The sequence below is a fragment of the Cupressus sempervirens genome, chromosome 7 (assembly GCF_028749045.1).
Source record: "Cupressus sempervirens isolate cs-2001-9-10 chromosome 7, ASM2874904v1, whole genome shotgun sequence".
Classification (NCBI taxonomy): Eukaryota; Viridiplantae; Streptophyta; class Pinopsida; order Cupressales; family Cupressaceae; genus Cupressus; species Cupressus sempervirens.
The window spans coordinates 835,723,081-835,738,091 of record NC_143124.1 but is presented as its reverse complement, the minus strand read 5'-3'; positions in this window follow the sequence as shown (position 1 = coordinate 835,738,091).

Genomic DNA, 15,011 nt, shown 5'->3' with positions numbered 1-15,011 from the left:
GGCTTATACACCTACTACAGATGATTTGTGAAGAATTTTTCCAAGATAGCATCCCCTTTGACATACTTAACAAAAAAAGAAAAAATTGTATGGGATGAGGTAGCACAAGAAGCTTTTGAAGAGTTAAAGGAAAAAATGAGCTCTTGCCTAGTCTTAGCTATTCCAAATTTTGCACTACCTTTTGAATTAGAGTGTGATGCTTTAGGTAAAGGAGTTGGGGTAGTACTCATGCAAAAAGAAACACCCTATTTCTTTCGACAGGAAAAAAATTTCAAAGACAGAAAGGAACTACTCAATCTATGATAAGAAAATATTGGCTATCATGCACGCATTGGCAAAATTTAGACAATACCTAGTATGTGGAAGGTTCAATATTAAGACAAACCATAACAACTTAAGGTTCTTTATGAATTAGAAAGACCTTAATGATTGTTAGAAAAAATGGGTAAGCAAGATCCAAGCCTATAATTTTGATATTGAGTATGTCAAAGGAACCAATAATGTGGTAGTAGATGCCTTATCTTGGCAAGGCCATTTGAACACTCTTACTAGTATCATAGGTGATTGGAAATATGACATTGTTGTAGAATATGCTAAGGACCCAAGAATTAATGAGATCATGGAGGGAAATATACCCAATGATGAATTCAAAATAATTCAAGAACTCATTCTATATAGGGGAAGAATAAAACTTGTAGCAAACTCCAAGGTTAAAGGAATAATTATGAAAGAATACCATGACAACCCTCTATCTAGACACATAGGATTATACAAGACTTACAACAAGATAAGGAAGAGGTACTCCTGTAAAGGCTAGAAGAAGGAAATTATGAAGTATGTCCAAGAATGTATCACATGCTAGAAGAATAAGTTTGAATAGAACCACCAAGCTAGTTTATTACAACCATTACCCATTCTAAAACAAAAGTGGGAAAGCATTTCCATGGATTTCATTATAGGGTTACCAAAAGTGTGAGAAGGAGATTCCATCTTTGTAGTGGTGGATAGGTTGACCAAATATGCACATTTCTTTCCAATATCCATACATTATAAGGCACCACATATAGCAGAGATATTCTTCAAATAAATTTTTAGGCTACACGAGTTACCAAAGAATATTATTAGTGATAGGGATAGCAAGTTTATTAGCCTATTTTGGAAAGAAATTTTCTAGTTAGCAAGAACTGAGCTAAATCCCAGCACAAGTTACCAACCCTAGATGGATGGACAAACCAAAATTGTGAATAAATGGATAGAAGAATATCTCAAAAACTATGTGACAGGAAAACAAAATGCATAGACCGAATGGTTATACTTAGGAGAATACTACTATAATAACACCCATCACATGTCAATTGGGATGAGTCCATTTAAAGAATTATATGGATATGAGGCCACCACATTCAGAGATTTGTCTATTCAAGAAAGCAAGGTACCAAGAGCCAAGGATTTCATCCAACAAAACATTGATATTATGAAAACTCTAAAGGATAATCTCCACCATCTTCAAAACCAATAGAAGATATATGTTGATTGAAAATGAGTGGAAAGGACATTCAAAGTTGAAGATTTGGTTTTCTTAAGACTACAACCATATAAAAAATCTTCACTTAAGGTTAGTAGAGTAGAGAAACTAAAGCCACATTTCTATGGACCATATCAAATCTTAAGAAGGGGAGGTGAAGTAGTCTACGAGATAGAATTACCTAAGAACAACAAGATTCAAAATATCTTTCATGTATCTAGACTAAAGAAAGTCCTTGGAAAACATATAAGCCATTTTGTTAATTTGCTACCACTAGATAATGAAGGAAAACTCATCTTGGAACCTAAGGTTATTCTTGAAAGGCATGATAGGAAACTAAAGAATGGGACTTTTCCAGAATACTTAGTGAAATGGAAAAATCTACCCATAGAGGATGCTACATGGGTAGTAGAAGAAGTCATTTCTCACTCAACATTGCTTGAGGAGAAGCAAATTCAGGAAAGGTCGACTGTCATGAGCCATAATTAATATATTAATTCTTTATAAAAATATATGCTTATATTTGTTTTATTATTTCAATTAATATCTTAAATATATTATTATGATAACACTATTGTTAAATTATATCAATCAATACCATAAACATTATAATGTTAATAAATTAATAGTATTAATGTTAAACTAATAACATGAATGTTAAATTAATATTTTTGATTAAGGAAAACAGGCTTTAAAAGGGCCCTAAAACCCCAAACATAGAAAAGAAAGTCAACAGTTTAAATGAAAAAGGCCACCAAGAGCCTAAAAGTAAAACAAAAACTCCCTAAAAGATAAACCAAGAAAAAGCTAGGGAAGAGCGCCAAAAACCAGTGCAAGCCACCAAAGGCCAGGGCAGATCAATCAATGTCTTTGAGCATCTCTATGACATTGATCCTAAGCTTAGATAGCTTTCCTATCTCCTCCTTTGTTTCCATAGTGTCCTACTCAGGGGTGATGGTGTCTTTCTTTCTAGTGCTGGCCCTGGTTCTTTTTCAAACACCTTCCTCGAGGGGCTTGTCTTTCTGATTTATACCCCATTCCTTCTCCTTGGTGCTTTGATCCTTGCCATCATGGATGAGCCTCTTTATGTTATCTTGAACCTTGAGGATGTTGAGGTTTTGTTCAGATATGCCTTGTAAGGTCTTCACCATATCCAGGGAGGTAGTGTTGAAAGCCTCCAACTTCTTCTCCATGTTGAGTTCATCCTCATTAACCCTATTCCTAAGGTTGTAGGTCTCCCTTTCCAACTCATTGAGTCTATGTTTGAGATTGAGGATCTCATGGTAGAGCCATTAGTTGTCCTACAACTATCCACAGTTCTATTCTTAGCATTATTCAACACATCCATCTCTGGGTTGTCCCTAGCAATGTCACTGAGGATGATCAAGGAAGGGTCTATAAGTTCTTCTATCTGGATCCTACCCTCCTCATTCTCATGGACCTAGGTATAGATAATCTCTCTCTTGATCCCCAAATTGGTAGTGGTGTGTTTGAAATTTCTCCAGACCACCTTCATATCCTTTTTAGTGATGGAGCACCTATAGATGGAAGTGCCCACATCATCGTAACCCTAGTTGGGTTCCAAGTCGAGTTGTTGCTCTGGCTTGTCCATCGGGTTCTCCTCCATCATCACACTTCCATTGCCCTACTTCTCCTTATTGACTTTCTCCCTCCTCCTCTTATTCTTGGCTGTCTCCATGGCTTCCTTGTCTCTATTGGAAGGCACTTTGATAATAATCTTTTGCTTGCTCTTCCTACTATCTTTTCCTTTTTTAGCCTTGGTCGTCTCCTCACCATCAACACTTTCACCCCCAGTCTACATTCCATCATCCTATTCATTATAACCCTTTTTCTAAAGAGGTATCTCTCCTAGTCTTAGGGGGAGTGGCAAAATCCTTGGTAAAATAGGGAGACTTGTCCATTCTGTGCTAAGGGGATTCAGAATTATCTAAATCTGTGTACAACTCCACCTCCTTAGTCTCAGAGGGGGAGTAAATTTCATCAATATCACCCAAATCTATTTTAACCCTTTTGGCCTCTTTCTTTTCCTTAATTTTCTTGCTTATTGTTTTAGACTTGAAATATTCATATAATAGTAAGAGTGGCCCTTAATGGAAGTAGGGTTCCTCATTTTCTTATCTTGAAATTCATGGATATTATCATTCATCGACAAATAGAGGTAAAAGGGAATGGAAATTTTAACCTTGTACCTGAAATGGTTTAGTAGCATGAAGTGGTAGGTGTAGATGTGATCAAACTTAGTGTCCAGGGTTATGTATTTCATAATAGCTCTCAACACAAACCTCCAAATGGGCTTGATAGACCTTAAGAGATAGTGGGTTCCACTTTTTGCTAGCTTTTTCTTCTCCTCCAAGTTTTTGGTGAACTTTGTCACCACTTTCCCTAAGATTTTGCAATCTCTGTAAAAAAATTTCCCAGTAATGGGGATGCTAGTTACATGAGAAATAATTTCCTCCATGATAGTGAAATCCACCCCATCAATCTCCACATTTCCCTTGTTCTAGTGTTTCACCATAGCTTTGGTGATCGAAGGTTTCCAACCATGGAGATGCTTAATGTAATTAGTGATCTTCCCTTTCTTTAGGATCTCCCAAACTTTAGTTCTTCTCTTCCATTTCAAGGCCTCATCCTCCAGCTCCTATCTATATCATTCACCCACCATGACTCTCTTCTTGCCTATACCTCTGAGAGCTGAAACTTGCAAAATTTTCCAACTATAAACACCTCTATTTTTCATGTTTCTAGCACTTTCCTTGTCATAATGGATGCTTGGCTTGTGGTGAAATATTTTGATGACATGGGGAGTAACCATGAGATTGTACTTTCACTTCATAGATCTATGCCTTCCTGAAAAGAAAATTACTACCCTTTTGAAAACACACATGTGCGTATTGAAATCAGCCTATAGGAAACTAATATTCATTATTATCATTAATAATACCCAATCTTCCTAGGATTCAATCCATATCGATGGTTTCATTAATTTTTAATAGAATGTCACTTCCATCCATCCATCTAGCCACCTCACCATTTTTTATCCCCCAGTTCTCCAACCTATCCACCATCTTGTTGGCTTCACAAAATTTGTGTGCCACATGAATTTTATTGAAGGTTTGGAGATCTTTGATGCTCTCCCTAATAATATTCACCGTAGTCTAGGTTGGTTTAATTTTCCCCTTAAGGCAGTCAATAATTTTTTTGGAGTCTCCCTCTAACCAACAACATTTCACTCCCACATCTTTGGCCAACTTGATAATTTGGTGAGCAGCCAAGGCCTCAACAAAGTGATTGGTTTGTTGCCCAATGGGAGCAATGAAAGCCAGAATTCCTTTGCCATGTTCATTCTTGATAATTCTCCCCACTCTAGCTCTACCTGGGTTGCCTTTAGTAGCCCCATCAAAGTTGGCCTTGAACCAACTAGTAGGAGGGAGAGACCAACAACAATTCTCTCTATTATTCTTGATCTTCAGAGGGAGAGGGGAGGGGCCCTTAGCAATGGTATGGTTTTCCATAAGGGCATGGAAGCATTTTTGGAAAAGAACTAGCTCATTCACCTCTTTGTGCCTAAAGATATGGTTTTCCTCTCCTTCCACACCCCCCAACAGAGATGGGGGAGAGCCCAAATCCATAAAGAATTAGGGTGGTTTCCCTCCAAACCAAACTTCCATTGAATGAAGAGCTCGAGGGTGTTTAAGGGAAAGCACTAGGAAACTTTGAAAAAAGATAGGAAGCGGGACTAGAATGCAATAGTGAAGGGGCAATGTAAAAATAGATGATCCACACTCTCACAATGCCTTTTGCAAAGGATACATCTATTGGGTAACATGTTTCCATGTTTGGTGATATTTTCAACCATTAGAATAAGTTAATCTTCAGAGTAAGGCCATGAAACCAGGATTTTTCCCACTCTGAGGCCTACACTTGGGGAAGGAGAGATGCATAACCAGAGGCAACCATGTAGAGACCATTAGCAGTGTCCCCCATACAATAGAATCCTTATTATTAGATAAAGGGATGAATCTCAGCTAGTCCATAAGTGGTCTCAAGTCCTTAGAGACAGCAATGAGGTCTATCTAGCTATCAAATCTATCAGTGCAAGCATTAACCCAGGGATTAAAGGTCTCACTCTCCCTAAGTGGGCTTGGGCTAAGCCAATCATCCCTCCAAAAATTGATATCAGCATCATTTCCAACTGACCATTTGGCTTTGCCAAAGGCCAGGACCTTGGATCGCAAGAGCCTATTCCAAATGAAAGAGTGACTGGGGTAGACCTCTTTATTGATGAACTAAAGAAGATTGAGGTTGTTAGCATACTTTGAAGTCAAAATATCTCTCCACTCTCCAACATTATTGAAAATTCTCCAAATCTTTTTAGCTTGGAAGGTAGAATTGAATTGCTTCAAGTTTCTAATGCCCAACCCTCCATGATTTTTGGGCTTACATATGGAGTCCCAGGCCACTAGGGGGTACTTTTTGTTGTCATCTAGCCTAAACCACATAAAGTTCCTTTGGATGCTTTCCAGATGGGCTGCCACCTTGGAGGGGATGGTAAATAGGCTCAGGGCATAAGTAGGAAGGTTTTGAAGGGTAGACTTGATCAAAAAAACCTTGCTCACATGAGTCAGAGTGAACCCTTTCCATCTAGCCAATTTCCTATTGAAATGAACCACCAGCATATCCCAAAAGGACTCCAAGGGTTTGGCTCCAAGAGGGAGACCTAAGTAAGTGGAAGGGAGCATGCTAGCCTTGCATCCCAAAATGTTAGCAATCTTCTTCTCCCTCCTACTCAGGGTGTTAAAGAAGAACACATAACTTTTATCCCAATTGATCAGTTGACCAGAGGCCTGAGAGTAGGTGTTCAAAATACTTTTAACAGACTTGGATTCCTTAACAGAGCACTCTCCCCCTATAATGTCCCCTTTTAGGACATTCTATAGTTTCTTCCTGATTATTGTAATTTTTATAATATTTTCTATATTTTGATGCCTGAAGCCCTCTATTACTGCAAACCAAGAAATTTGATTGAGTTTCTTGTGCATGATCTCTTAGAGATCTTTGGATTTTCTATCACACTGTCACCTGATGTATCATGGGTTGGACCTCAATGTGGAGCCCATGTTGATCTTGATGCATAACCCAATGTAGTGGGATGCTGTCTTGATGCAAAACCTGATGGAGATGTGTATACATTTGATGCTTATTCTTCTTTCTACACCTTTATTTGTGAATGGGATTCAATGCTCTTGATGTTTCTTGAATGATCATAGTCTAGATTCAAACATGTAACCTTCCATCTATGATCACAAGGATTACATAGCTATTTATAGAATTTATAATTATCTTAATTGTACATGTCTATTTTGAGGTCCTATAACCACATTGATCTATTCCATAATGTTTGTAATTCCTTCCTTCCTATTATATGTCACCAAGAGGAAACTTGTGACTCTTCATTTAACAATTACATCTCTTCATTTTACCACCCACATCTCTTCGGTTGATGAATATTGACTTCTATAGATTGTATCTTTTCCATATCATAATCATTATCCTTAACCTATCATCCACATTCCCCCTTCTAATCATAAATATGGTTTCCTTTTATATCTAAAATTTGGCCCAAAGAGCCATAAGGAATGATCGCACCCCTTATTGATCATAAACTTCCACCCTTTTGATATTTTGCCATTGATATACTTGTAAAGTTCGTCTACCATGGCTTCCAAATTAGGTTACTTTATTTCATTATAAAAATAGTATTCTAAGGTATTATTATTGTTTATTTAATAATAATTATTATAAATTCTAATTATATTTTATATTAATTATTGTACTATCAACATTATATTGATTAATTTATTAATCAATTTATTATTTATTAATAGTGTTTATATTTAAATGTGATAATAGCTAGATATATTATCGTCTTATCCATTTATAATGTAATTATAACATTATTGTTTTTATTATGTGTACAATTGGTATCCATGAATCTTGATTACCTTACTAATATTATCAATCTTTTATTTATTATATTTTAATACTATTATCACATTATAATTATAATGTAATACCATATTGTATGATAATAACATTATTATTATTTTATTTATTAATAATGATTTGACTTTTAATATTACCTTAGTAACGTATTATTATATCCATAATATATTATTATTTATTCTTTAATAATACATTATACCATTAATAATATATCAATATTTATCTTAATATAATATAACTTTAAGAGATAATATATTTAATTATTCATAATAATTTACTTATATTGCTCTAATTAGGGGACATGACAGTCTCCCCTTCTCAAAATTGCTTGTCCTCAAGCAATGATTGTTTACACTAAACCTTTATTGTGAATTCAATATACAAGTTATATACTGGAATGAAAGAATACATAAGGTATGCATGTGGTTAATGTCATAATGCATGAAGTAAATATTTGAGTGCTTGCAAACACAAAGCATACATGAAGAAGACACATTAATGCATGAAGACACAAAGTATACACGATGTAGACACATGATGCATGAAGGCACAAATCATACATGATGTAGAGACATCATACACTCCTTGTTGATTTTCATAATGAAGTAGAGTAAAGGAATGAAAAATATACTTCCTCAATACTCCTTTTGGTCATGGATCCTACAACACAAATAATTATTAGTATATAATAGCTCTAAAGAAAAGATGAGTTTCACGATGATTCCTTCTCTCCTTATTATGATCATTTTGAGGTGGTAGATTTACGGTGCAAAGGGCACATGAAACAAGCTACAAGCTGTTCCCTAGAGGATATCCGTCATGTGCTCAAATTTACTTTGCCTCTCCCTCCACCCACTCCCTACCTTAGGATATCATAATGTGGATGAGAACATGAACATAATTATTTGGCACGTGAATCTTTCTCTCTCCTTATTATGATCATCTTGAGATGGTAAATTGATGGTGCAAAGGGTGCATGAAACAAGCTACAAGCAGTTCCTTGGAGGATATCCATCAAGTGCTCAAATTTACTCCGCCTCTCCCTCCACCCACTCCCTACCTTAGGATATCATAATATGGATGAGAAGATGAACATAATTATTTGGCACATGAATCTTTCTCTCTCCTTATTATGATCATCTTGAGATGGTAGATTGATGGTGCAAAGGGCACGTGAAACAAGCTACAAGTGATTACAATCCCTGAAGGGCCAGAGGAGGGTTTCAATCCCACGAGGACCCCTTCAAATCCTTTAAAGGAGATGAGCCTCCCCAAACCTTTAGCTAGGATAATGAACATGATGGGGGACAAAGGGTCACCCTATTTGAGGCTCCTAGAGGGTTTAAAGAAGTCAAAAGGTGCACCGTTCACTAGGAAAGCAAAAGGAGTGCTGATGAATTGAGAAAAGATCTCCCTCACCTTAGAGTTGAAGCAAAAAGCCTCAAGAATCTGGTCCAAGAACATCCAATCCACTTTTCCATAAGCCTTAGAGAGGTCTAGTTTAAGAAGGATGCCCTCTTGCCTGCCAACATCTAAAGAGTGAATAACCTCATGAACTTCCATAATGGAATCAAGAATTTTCCTACTTGGGAAAAACCCTAATTATTGGGGAGAGATGATAGCCGGTAGGATAACTAAAAGGTGATTGGCCAAGAAATTAGCAAAGATCTTATAAAAAGAATTATAGAGACTGATAGGCCTACAAACACCAAAGGCATTAGCTCTAGTAGTCTTAGTAACAAGAATAAGGAAGGTGGCATTGACTTCTTTTAGGAGATCCCTTGCTCCAAAGAAGTATTGAACAGCATGGACAACATCCTCATGAATAATGTCCTAGAAGATCTGAAAGAAGAAAGTGGGAAAACCATCCAGACTAGGGGAATTCTTAGTAGGAAGGCCAAAAATCACCTCTTGAATTTCTCGATGTTTGGAGATGGCCAACAGGTTCTAGTTCTAGTCCTACAATATTAAATTGGGAACATACCTGATAACCTCATCCTAGTCATCCAAGTTCAAGTTAAGATCCTTAGTGAGAAAATCAGAGAAATATTTTATTGCTTCTTCAGCTATCAACTAGTCTTCTTTGATGGTCTCATTCCCTATCTTGATTTCACTAATTCTATTAGCTGCACGATGTTTTAGAGTGAACAAGTGGAAGAAATGGGTGTTTTTGTCTCCTTCCTTAAGCCAAACTACTCTAGATCTTTGTCTCCAAAACATCTTCTTTTTCCCAACCACATTATGAAGATTAGAAAGGATTTCCTTCTTAGCATTGAAAGAAGCCTCATCATACCCTCCATGATTAGATGCTAATCTAAACATCCACAAGATTTCTCATTAGTTTTTCTTTGTCTTGAAAGATATTGCATAAATCAGACTTATTCCATTTGTTGGTTTTAGATTTGATAAAATGAATTTTCTTAGCAACCTTGTACATAGATGTGCCTTCCATGGAAATGCCCCAACACTCCTTAATTTGTAGGCATAAACTAGGGTGGTGCAATCACATCTTCTCAAATTTGAATGGAATAGTTGTCTTCCTGTTGATCTTGTCCAAAGAGAGGGAGATTGGTGAGTGATCAGAATTGATTCTCACCACAGAAGAGAGTTTACAATGGAAACCACGTAACTAATCCAAGGAGATGAGAGCCCTATCCAATCTTACCTCAATGTAGTCTTGACCCACACTTCTATTAGACTAGGTAAACTTGCAAACCCCTAGGTCCACATCCATAAGAGCTAAGTCTTGAATCAAATCTGCCATGTTTTTCCTACTTTCCCCATCTGGCGGGAGCCCTCCTAACTTGTCCAAAATAAGGAGATGAGTGTTGAAATCAACCATGATGATACATTTAGATCCCTCTAGTTGAGAGACCAGGTCACAAATTTTGGTCCAGAATAACCTTCTATCATTTTAGGAATTGGGATCATACATATTCAATAAATACCAGCTATTATGGTCTATTGTGTTAAAAAATTTGGTGAGCAGAATATTACCTTCATTATAAATAGCAGATGCCTCCAGAGAATCCTTCCAAATAGTGAGAAGAGCACCAGAAGGCCCCTCCAAATCCATAGACTTGCATCTGAGTCTTTTTCCATAAGAAACTAGCTCTATTTTTTCCTTCCTCATTTTAGTTTCTTGAATTGAAAAAAACATCTGGCCTTTGGTCCCTAATCATATTCCTAACAATCTCCTATTTGTGGATTCTATTGAGTCCACAAATATTCCATGATATGATCTTCATGATTTGATTGATGAACATGATTCCTGGATGGTTTGCTGTATCCCATCCACAATGTTTCTCCTTGATTCCTACATTCTAAGTTGGTTCTTTCTTTTCCTACTCAACTGGTTGGATAAGAGGCTGATATCCACTTTCACCCTACTAGTGGTTGTTGGGGAGGTAGGGGATGGGTCTTGGCTATTCTTTTTCTTCTTTCACAATACAAACTAGGGAGCACCATCATCCTCCTTATAGTTATCAAATAGAGCCTCTAGTCTAGCCAAATTCCTAGGGGTAGTGGTTGAGAGTCGCTCAAGAATTTTTTTCATAGTCTTTGGAGTAGCCCTATTGACTAGGCTAGAGATGGACTCCTTGGAAAGGGGTAGAGCCACCAATGGTTCCACCAAGGAGTCTGAGACAAAGGAAGGAATATGATCCTTAGAGTCCACAAGTGGTTCCTACTTCACTAGGCTATGGATCTCCCTCCTAGTAGCATCCCATGAAGCCAGGGGTTGGGGTTTAGTTGCAAATAGCACATTCTACTCAGCTGGGGCCAAAGACACCACAATGGTAGCCCCAACATCCATATATGGTATAGAAGGATTCAAAGGGTCCTGAATGGATGAGACCAATGTAGGGGAAATAGTGGCCTTAGTGATCTAGGCAATCTCAACAACCCTCTGAGCACCCTTAGTTGTAACATTTTTCTTCTTCCATTCCTTTTTAGGAGCATTGGACTGTTGCTTTCCATCCTTGTTTTGGGCTTTTCCAACCTTTCCATTTTCTTTAAATATCGGACAAACACCAACTTTGTGGCCTACCTTTTTGCAATGGAAATATGTAAAAGGAACACTTTCGTAGTCGATCTATTGGATCCTACATTCCAGATGGGACTAAAGTTCAATGATTTAGGGCATGTCCTATCCTTCGAAAACCCTGACATAGATTCTAGCAAAAGTAAGTCTTTTCTTTGCTGCAGTGAAAGGATCAATGGACAGTAGTTCTCCAAACAATCTAGCAATGCCCTCAAATATGTATTCATGCCAGTATTCTAGAGGAAACTTAGGTAATCTGATCCAAATAGGGGCTTGGGTGAGGAAATCATTATTCAGATCCAAGTTTGAGGTCCATTTTTGAAGAATCAAAGTAGATCTCCCCATAGACTAGTTTCCCACACACAATATTATAGCAAAGTCTTTAGAACAAGAGAACTCAAAGTTCATAAACCCTTTGGCCATAGCCATAACCTCTAGGTTCCCCTTCAGCTCCCATTTATTCTTGGTCAAAACCCTCACCAAGTCAATGTTAGGCCTTGGGGCTATAAATTTTCCAACTAGAATAGATGCCATGCTAAGGATATTATGGTCAATCATTTCTTTGGGAACTTCCACAACAAAGATGCCTTTTTCCTCATCAGATTTATCAATAATTTTTGGGAAGGTCAACTTACTTGTCAACTTGATCCCTAAAAGATTCGTCCACCATTCCTGTGCCACAAAGGGCCCTTTATCCAAAGCAAGGGAAGACTTCTCACCTGGATGAGGCAACAACACTCGTGGGTCCCCATCCAATGGAGCATCAGCATCTTACCCCCCTAAATCTAGCTTAGAACCAACAGAAAGGACCCCATCCCTCATGTACTTCAGGTTCCCACCAAAAGCCTAATTCAAAATTTCACTCCTCGCTTATCCACTCCCCATCTTCATTCTAAGATGTTTGTCAAATTAATGTTATATTATTAAATTAATATTAATATTATAATATTATATTTATGTAATTTAATAAATGAATCTTACAATACACTTTTAATTGTTTAAAATAAACAAACAATACCATTATTTATTTTTATTATTATAATAATATTTAATGATTAAATTAAAAAAACAAAATGTTATTACTATTAATAATATCATTTAATGGCATTCAAATCATACTGTTATCGAAATATCACATTATCAATATTACATTATAATGAATATAATGAAATTGTATTTCATTATTTGTATAATAAAATCATATTACCAATAGATAATGAAACCATACAAAATGATGCCAAGGAAATAGATAGATGCGTCCATAGGTACGATCAATGTATATATATATACATTGACATTGCAAAATGGTGGGAGGATATGACATAGAGACTACATCATATAGTTCAAAGGTTGAAAAATCAGAGGATTTAGGCAACATTGAATAAAGGAAGGAAATACTAGATAAATTAAGGCCACCAAAGCAATAAAAATAAGCAACTCAATACCCATTGTCAGTTACAAGTATGCAAGAATGAGTTAGTAGGTAGAGTACTAAGGTACTAACTGATACGTATAAGGTATACTATTACACTAAATTATATTGAAATTTTCTTAATGGTAGATACATAGTAAAAGTTATATATGTGTGTGTGTGTGTGTGTGTGTGTGTGTGTGTGTGTGTCTGTATATGTATATGTATATATGTATATATATATATATATATGTGTGATGCAGGAGCATCCAGAGGTATAAGGGCAATCATGTGTCACCCAAAAAATGTACTTAGAATTAGTTTCTGTTTCATGTGTTTTCATTTTTGGATACCCATTTGGGCCAAATAAAGGTTCCAACTCTCACAGTTCAACTATCAGTGAGCTAGAAAATCCCAAAAAAATAGGAGCATGCAATTTGGCCATCATTTTGGTGTCCTAGAAGGTGTGAATTGGCCGAATGAATGTAATTGTGATTTAGAGCATTCTAAAAAAAGAATCAGGTCAAAAGGCCCCATGGTTTGAAAGTTATTGCAGCTTTTCGAGTTTTGGAGACCTCCTAAGAATGCTTCAAAGTTAGGTTAGGGGCATTAAATGACCTTGAAAAGGGCCAAAAAATGGGGGATGAGCGAGGCTTGTCCATAAGGGTGTAAAGCGCTTTGAGAGCTTTTCGTAAATGTAAAGGGTTCGTCAATCAGAGCTACGGTTCAAAAGTTATGCCTCCCGAAAGTTCAGTTACCATTTCTAGATTCTTCTAGATTTGTGCCAACTTCTACCGCAACTTTCAGAACCTTCTATTTGGATAGTGGATGCCTACTAGCACTTTCTAGAATGTACTCCTAGTCCTTAACCCTTCGGGGTCTATTTAAGGAGATTTCTGGCATTGTAGAAGGCAGTTCAGAGTGGAGTTTGAGAGGAGGTACTAAAAGGAGAAATTATCTCCACATTTATGCTATTGTAAGCCCTTAGGGCATGTTTTGAAGTTTATTTTCTCTGTACTGAATGTACTAGCTTATTTTCTTAGTTAATACAATTTCCCTTTTCTGTTGTGTCTATTTTGTTCTTGGGCTGTATCCCCATCAATATGTATATATATATATGTATATATATGTATATATATGTATATATATATATATGTATATATATATGTATATTATGTATAGATATATGTATATATATGTATATATATGTATATATGCACAAATATATATGTGAATCTATGAAACATGAAAATTAGATAAATATTGAATTAAGTGGATACATGTATAATATATATTTATAAAGATACATTCATAAGGATCAGGATGACATTAGGAACATATCCTAATTATAGTACATAAGGGTTTATTTCTTGTCCACATTACGATATCTTAAGGTAGTGAGTTTGTGGAGGGAGAGGCAGAGTAATTTTGGGCACATGATAGTTATCCTCTAGGGAACCACTTATAGTCTATTTCATGCACCCTTTGGCACTATAAGTCTTCCATCTTATGATGATCATAATAGGGAGAGATAAAGATTCCTATGCCCTATATGAAGAAATCTTTCAAATAATTATGTTCATTAGATTAACACTCATCTCCTTTCCACCTTAATAATAATGATGGTTATATGTTGCTAAATATTTGATGATTCCCTCACTTATGCCTAAATTTTGGACTATAAGGTCAAAGGGTTAAAAAATGGTCATAACACTCTATCTCTGATGTTGCACATGAAAATTTCTCTCTCATCCTTACTACAAATCTCCAATGAACTTTCAACAATAATTATCTTTTCTGATTTTGTCAAGATCCAATATCTAGGACCTATACACACCAGGTGTGTCTTAATATTTTCTTTCTAGCTGTCATAATTTATTCCATCAAACTTCAAACTATCCTTCCTAAATATTTTTTCCATAAATCTCCTAAAGTTGTTAATCTTCAAGGACCTGATGCTCTAGTACCAAACTTTAGAAGCAATAGTCCACCAAGATAATTGGGGGGGG